Source organism: Oryx dammah, unplaced genomic scaffold (genome assembly GCF_014754425.2).
Source record: "Oryx dammah isolate SB20612 unplaced genomic scaffold, SCBI_Odam_1.1 HiC_scaffold_1331, whole genome shotgun sequence".
NCBI lineage: Eukaryota > Metazoa > Chordata > Mammalia > Artiodactyla > Bovidae > Oryx > Oryx dammah.
Genome location: NW_024071454.1, coordinates 1 through 7450, shown reverse-complemented (window position 1 = coordinate 7450; position 7450 = coordinate 1). Strand labels below are relative to the sequence as shown.

The 7450-nt window shown below is 59.3% G+C and overlaps 1 long non-coding RNA gene across 1 annotated transcript; it reads right to left on the bottom strand.

The window, feature by feature from the left end:
* Positions 1 to 3520: 3520 nt before the first annotated feature.
* Positions 3521 to 7414, bottom strand: LOC120859509. The gene is made up of 2 exons (XR_005720099.1): positions 7060 to 7414; positions 3521 to 5321 (listed from the first exon to the last, which is right to left on the bottom strand). It is a non-coding gene; the product is annotated as an uncharacterized LOC120859509 (long non-coding RNA).
* Between the last annotated feature and the right edge of the window lie 36 nt (positions 7415 to 7450).

The window sequence follows — 7450 nt, the reverse complement described above, 5'->3', positions numbered from 1 at the left end:
TGTGTGTGTGTCTGTGTGTGTGTGTGTCTGTGTGTGTGTGTCTGTGTGTGTGTGTCTGTGTCTGTGTGTGTCTGTGTCTATGTGTGTGTCTGTGTCTGTGTGTGTGTGTGTGTGTACACACACACAATATACATGCATTATGTTCACAGGATAAAAAAATACACATGATCCTCTCAATTACTGTGGAAAAAGCATCACCCAGAAAAAATCGAACACCGTTTCATGCTAAACACTCAGCAAACTAGAAACAGGAGGGAACTCCCTTACCCTGGAAGGAACTCACACCTGGCACCATATTTAAGGCAGAAAAATGTAAAAGTTTCCCCCATCAGGAGCAAGGCAATGATGTCTGCTCTGCCAGCTTCTCCCCACTATCCTGGAGGTTCTCACCCCGGCGATTAAAGAAGAAAAAAGAAATAGATCGAGAAGAAAGTAGCCAGCTACTCCTACTGGAAGGTGACACAATCCTGTACATGGAAAATGCCAGGAAACCCAGACACACACACACGTTAGAGCTAAAAACAAGGCCACAAGACTGTAGGACATCATATAGAAACCAGCTGCAGGGATCAATACGCACCAGCAAAGAACAGTCCAAAAAATAAATTAAGTAAACAGTTTCACTGACAACAGCCCAGCAACAGTGAGGCCTTGTGAGGCCCCTGAGCTCCTGTCTGATGCCTCGGGGCGGCCCCGGCGGGCATCTGTGGGGACAAGAATGAACGAAGGAGCTCATCTCTAGGGACCAGCAACGACAACCACCATCCTCTGCATTTAAAACCCGGGGTTTGGCTTTTCCACCACCCACCCCGGAGGAAGTCTGGGTGGTGGGGGACCTGGGCTCCTGGTCTCCGCTGTGCTGGGGGCTGGGGCAGACGAGGGACAGGGCTCCGGGGTCGGGGTCCGCAGCGGCCACAGGCTGAGCTGAGCCTCCATATGACATGGCAGCGGGCCCCCCTGCAGATGCCAGCGACCCTGGGGAGCACAGGTCCTGACAAGCCCGCAGCCGTCCCTCTCCCTCCAGAAACACAGCCTCCACGGAGCAGCCAGGGGCCCGGAGGGCAGGGGGCTCTGCCCGCTCCCCCTCTCTGAGGGCCTGCAGGAAGGATGCCGGGGCCGCCAGACGGAAAGGCAGGGACCCCAGCTCCCAGTACGAGAGAGCCCCAAGGGAGGCCCAGCCCACAAAGCACGCAGGGAGGCATCAGACACCCGCACTGCCCAGGGCAGTGTCCACCAAGTCCGTGAGGCCAGCACCCCAGAGGGGCAGCAGGAGGAGCGAGGGCAGAGGGCGTGGCTGCCCAGAGTCTAGAGGTGCAGAGAGGGCAGGCCAGGGCTCAGGGGCCTGCTAGCAACTCCGGGTTCCTCGTCCCCAGACGGACAGCCTGAGGCCCAGGGGCCGCACGATGGCTGTGGGTGCTGGGGCTGGGCTGCCTGCCTGGGGCCTGCACTGTGTCCCCACCTGGAGAAGTCTCCGTCTGTCTGTCCACCCTGCACACTAGAACCACACGCGGCCTTCGGGACAGCACAGTGCCTGGTGGAGGCTGAGGTGGCCAGCCCTGCAGGGGCAGGTGCCAGCGCAGGCCGCGGGGCCGGAGGGGGTATGTGGGGTGCTTCACCCGCAGAGTGCCAGGCAGGGGCCTCGGCCGGGGGCACAGGGCCAGGCTCTGGTTGGCGTTCCGGGGGCAGACGGCGAACACTCCACATTTTGGCAGCTGAAGGGCCTGGTCTTAACAGTTGCTTTTCTATTCTGCAGAATCACAGGGCCCCGCAGCAGGTGGGGATGGATTCCAGCCGATGGTGGAGGGGTGTGGGGGCGCTGTAGGGTGACAGCTAGGCCCTGCCCGTGCTGCAGACCCCCGGGGCCAGGCTGGGCCCTGGTCTCCAGCCTAGGGGTGACCCCGGGTTCCTCCCTCAGAGCAGCCCCAGGGACACAGGAGCACGCTCTGAGCAAAGAGCTCACTTGACCACCAGGCCCCCCTTGGGGGCCCAGAAAAGACTCAGGCCCTGGCCCTGCCTCCCAGGGTCCCAGGCTGGTGAGGGGACGCCTAGAAAGGAGCCACGAGCGGGCAGGCGGCCCCGATGGGCGGAAGCTCCACGGAGGCCCTGCTCTCTCACGCTCAGCCCAGCCCCACTGAGGAAGCGGGCCTGGCGGGCTGTCATCAGCGGTCCTGGGGTCCATCAGCCCACAGCCCCAGCAGACGCTCCCCCATCTGAGACTAGCTCCTCTTGCTCCCGCTCAGGGTCGGGAGCCCCATGAGTCCTTCTGGAGCGTCTGCTCTGGGCCAAGCCCTTACATTCACCAAGGAGACCAGCACAGCTGTCCAATCAACAGCAGGGAACCCACCTGCCAAGGTCACATGCAAGGTCACCCAAGGTCACAGGGCCAGGTGGTCCTGGCAGGGAAGAGCCAGGCTGAGCCACGTTCCCACACTCCACACTCAGCACTCAGCGGCCCGCAGCACCTGAGCCGGGGTCTGCAGATGGACCGCTGGGGAAACAGCCCTCCCCAGCCTGGGCAGCGCAGGGCACTAGCTTGCCTATTCAGGCCAGGGGCCCACAGGGGGACAGCTGTCCACTGGCCTCCAAAAATGCTGGCTCCTTCACCTGGGCCGCCCACCCAGCCTGAGCCCCGAGACTCAGCTGCAATTGATACCCCACGGAATAGACAGAACTGGCGAGGCCAGCGTGAGGGGTCACGAGACCAGGGTGGGGGGTCACGAGGCCAGGGTGGGGGGTCATGAGGCCAGGGTGGGGGGAAAGCAGAAAGCACAGAGGTTGGGGGTACTTCCCAGCCAGGCAGGGCCCAAAGCCCACCCCAGGTTTCAGACTGCACTCTCAGAGAGGGCTGGGGTGGGGAGGCCGGCAGGTGGCCGCGGTGCTTCCGGGGCTGAGCACGGCCCTGCACTCACGCTTTTGCTGGGGCCCTCCCACTCACAAACTCAGCACCACAGTGGTGTCCCCGGCTTCCTTCCCACCTCCCCCAAGGCCACGGGAAGGGCCCTGCAGGAGTTGTGTGTGTTCACAGGTGCACAACCCGGGCAGACAGCTCTGATGGGCGCTTCCAAGGCTCCCGGGATGGAGCCCAACTCCCTGCTTCACCATTTGACCCCTGGATGCCCCCTACAACAAGCGTTCTGCTCCCCAGCCCTTCACAGGCTCCATTTTGGAGGCCCAGCACCCCACTATACGGCCACATCTTCCTTAGGGGGGCCTGTTCTCCCCATTTCTGTCTAGAGCTTCCAGGGAAATTCACAACAGATGGGGGACAAGGGAGCTGAGCCAGCTGAGCGCACCACCTGGACCCCTCGGGGGTCGATGGCACGGCCTCCCAGGAGTCCTGGAGCTGGACGGGCACTGGGCAGGGGCCAGCGTTCAGGGCCTTCTGCCTTTATCTGGGAACGGAGAGTGGGCCGAGACCCTCAGTCCTGAGGGTGGCCGCCTCCCACCAACATCCTCCCCGCGGCTGCTCAGGGCCCCTCCCCTTCCCGGGCGTTCCTCTCCCCCAAGAGCACACCAAGCCTTTCTGCGCCATTGCTTTAATGGACAGACCATCAGACGCATTTGCCCAAAGGAAGAGTAAGTGAGCAGGGTTCTGGGCATCTCACCAGATGCAAATACACAGATCACGTTTGTACATATCACATCAGACACGTATCCATAGCACAGGATCGCGCACCCCTCCGGACACCCCTCCTGGGACTGCACGGGGGTGGTCCCCATGGGGTGGGGCCACAGCCCACGACCACGCCCCCACACGCTCGCTCAAAGGCGTCCTGCAGCCGCGCGTGGACGATGCTGCTTAACGTGGAAGACTCCCCACGGACAGGTGAGTCCCGAGACGCTTCCTGTCACCACAGACAGCCCCAGGGCAACAGAAGGGTCCCAATGGTCACTCGAGCTCCGAGACGAGGAGGACGGGGCGGCAGGCCGCGGGCAACACGGTGCTGACCCGGTTCGCAGGCGCAGCAGACGCTGCGGTCCAGGCCCATTTGGCGTCTGGTGGGGTGCGCTGCTGTGCCTCTGTGAGGTTACGACGCCGGCGCAGCTCTTCGGCCTGGTCCTCTAGGTTCCAGAATCCCGGAGGCAGGCCCAGGACACCAGGACCTCCTGGGCGCCACCTGGAGTTCCAGCACCCAGGCCATAGGCCACAAACGCTTCTCACCGTGAATGCATTTTGGTGGGTTTGTTTTTTTTCTTTTGGTTCAAAACGAAAAAAACCATGGCAGGCTCTCAGGTATATAAAACTTGGTAATATTAGACAAAAATACAAACTTCACCTTTACAAAAAAAACAAAATCAAACAACACCACACAGAATTTCTGTTGAATACACATAAAGCATAACGTCTTACCAAAAATAAGAGTTTAGTTTCTGTCCAAACACTGGCAGCAGCAGGGAGCAACCCCAGACCGCTGCTCGGGAAGGCCAAGTCCTCAGGCCCGGCCGCGCAGGCAGGAGGCTGGGGAACGGCGTGTGATTGCTTCACGCAGTCCTCTCGAAATGGCTTAAATTAAAAGGCAGGTGAGACCGGGCAAGGAAGAAACACGTAAAGCCAGAAACATTTAGGAAGTGGTGCATAGGTGGGTTTACCATGTTTATTGTGATACATCTCATTCGCTTGCATCTTGCTAGGAAAGGTGCCGTCCCACTGTCCTCACTGTTACAGCAGCCTGGTGTTATCGGTGTAAATGTCTTCCAAAGAGATAATTAAAAAAAAAAAAAAAAGCTAGGCCAAGAGTAAAAAGGAAAGCTTAATAATCACTTTATGATGTAAAAAAAAAATCCACTTAAGGCTCTCAGGGAGGTTTCTGGATAAGACTCAAACACTACGGCAAGGAGATGTGGTTTCCCAGACAGTCTTGGCTCCTGCGTGCGCCTGCAGAGCCCGCGGCCTCCGAGCGCAGCCTTCAGAAAGCAGGCTCTGCACCCTCGGCAGAAGCACCTGTGGCCACCGGGACAGAGGTCCAGCCCGCTGCGACGTCGGCCCCTCCGCCCCTCGGGGCGTCCCTCCGCTCCGGCAACTGCTCAGATGCTTTTGTGAGTTCTGTTTGTCGTGTTTCGTGGTTTTGTTTGCTCTTTTTTTTTTTTTTTGACAAGGAAGCGTCTCATTGTTTCACCGAGTGCTACAATACTCGCTTTGATGTTACATGAACAACGTATACTGTCTCTTTGTTCTCCAAAGCGTGCATGGAGACAGTTTTCACGGAGGAGAACAAAGACCACGCTGGCAGGAAGCACCGTACATAGTAGGTTCAGGAATGTAACACGCCATGTATATCCGTGTCCCGGGAGAGGGCAGCTGGCTGATCTTCACCTCACATCTGCAGGCAGGAGAGAGACGGACACTGAGAGGCCACGAGCTCACGAACGCCACCATGGCACGCACGCACACACGCTGCGTGGTAGCTTGCGGGATTTAAAGCCTTTGTTAAATTTTTCAAATCAAATATGCCCCATTACCCTTTCTGTAACATCCTGACCAGAACTCGGCTCTTGGGATCTCATAGAACACAGCTTCAGAGCAAGCCCCATTCTCCCATTGTACAGATGGGGAAAACTGAGGCCCAGAAGGGTTCTTCTGCTTTTCTCCTCACCTTTCTCTTTCTTCTGGCTTACAGCTTGGTGTGACTTCTGGTGCTCCAGCAGCCACTCTGGGCCATGAGGCAATCCTGCCTCTGGCTGCCACCAGTGAGACACAGGGGGCTCTGTGACTAGGCAGGGTACAGGGGCCTGAGCGTGCAGCAGCTCTTCCCTGCCCCCCACTGCCTGCCTATTGCTCATCCCAGCATTTGTGCCACATGCCCAGAGCCCGAATGCCAGCAGGGAGGTGGGGATGGCTCTCTCCCTTTGGGGCCTGTCACCAGCTGGCCCATGGAGGCTTAAGCCCAGCGGCTGCAGTCCGGGACGCATAGGCAGGCACAGACCAGCCCCTGCACACCTCAGGACCCACAGCCAAGGCTGAGCAGCTGGGGGCTGCTTCAAGGTTTGTCTACATGGGCCTTTCCTCCCAGAGGAGCCTCCCGAGCGGACCTGGCCAACAGGCCTCAGATGCTCCTGGCCTGGTCAGGTTCTGCAGCTACACATCTCTCAGCTGGGCCCTGGGTTCCCAGGTGCCTGTCGCTAAGAGTTCCTCTCACAACTATTTGTCTTGGATGCCATGGGCTCCCACATGCCCAGGAGCAAGGACCAGGCTCTCCAGAGGCAGACGGTCCAACAGGAAGGACCGGGAAGACTCAACACTGCCTCCCTCCATGACGACTGCAGTTGCCCACACCCACCTGCCCTGGGAAGCCCCTCGAAAAGACCACTTTTCCCAGACCCCCCCTTAGAGAGGAGGGGTGGCCAGTGAGATAAAGCAAAAGTCACTGGGTCCTTTCCCTGTTCTCCCCACCATAATCTTTCTTCCAGCCTGGAGTGTAACACAACTTCTGGAACTGTGGCAGCCATCTCAGGCCACGAGGCTGAGAACGGACATCACCAGTCCTGAGGTGGGTGTCTGATGGTACTTTGAGACTGCCATACCTGCTCTGGTCTCTACCTCATCTCGCCCTTATTTCTAGGGTGTTGTTCGCAGCCAAACACAATTTCCAATACAGCAACCAACAGCCCTACATGTTTACAAAGCATTTCAGACAGGATCTATCCAGCCTTCAACAAGTCTCATCTGTGATCCCAGTGAGCCTCAGTTTTTCCATCTGTCAAAGGAGTGAGTAAGCTGTCTGTGTGGTCCCAGCAATTCAACACAGGAGCTTCTCCACTGCTGCTTGGGGAGCCCAGATCAGCCCACTCCTATGACCTCTGCCTCCCAATCAACGAGGACCAAAGCCAGAGCGGGGGCCCCTGAGCAGGAGGGGGCTGGGGGCCAGGCGTCCCGAGCGGCAGGAGAGGGGGCAGAGGACAGGAGCGTGGAGACCCGCAGCCCGGCCGGACAGACAGCGGAAGCTCGCGGACGGATCAGGGCCAATCAGGGCGCATCCTCGCCTGTGGGTGATTCACGGAGCGATCGGGCGCTGCGCCTCCCACCCCAGGATGGCAGCGCGGCGGGCAGGTGGCTCCTACCTGGTTGGCCACGTTAGGTGGGTTTTAACCTTTTTCTTTTCCGTTTTTTACCTGACTCCCTACGCCTTCCTGTTGACAGAAGGGCAGGAAGGGTGAGTGGGCCCGAGGGAGGGTGTGGGGTGGACACTGAAGCAATAAATACCTGGGGCGTTTGTCTTTCTGTGAAAACAGCTCGATGGCGCTGGCAGGGAGACGCTTCCTGGTCCCGTGAGCCGGCCCGGCGTGGGGCTGCTCTGGGCAGAGTCTGGCCGAGAAGGCCAGGACCCCGAGCGCCACCGCTGCGGCCAGCACCTGCCACCCGCCAGGGATGGGCGCATCTCTCCAGCTCACCGCTCGGGCGGGGCGGGAGGCGGGACCCCACAGCAGCCTGACTCCTCCCTCCAGGCGCGTG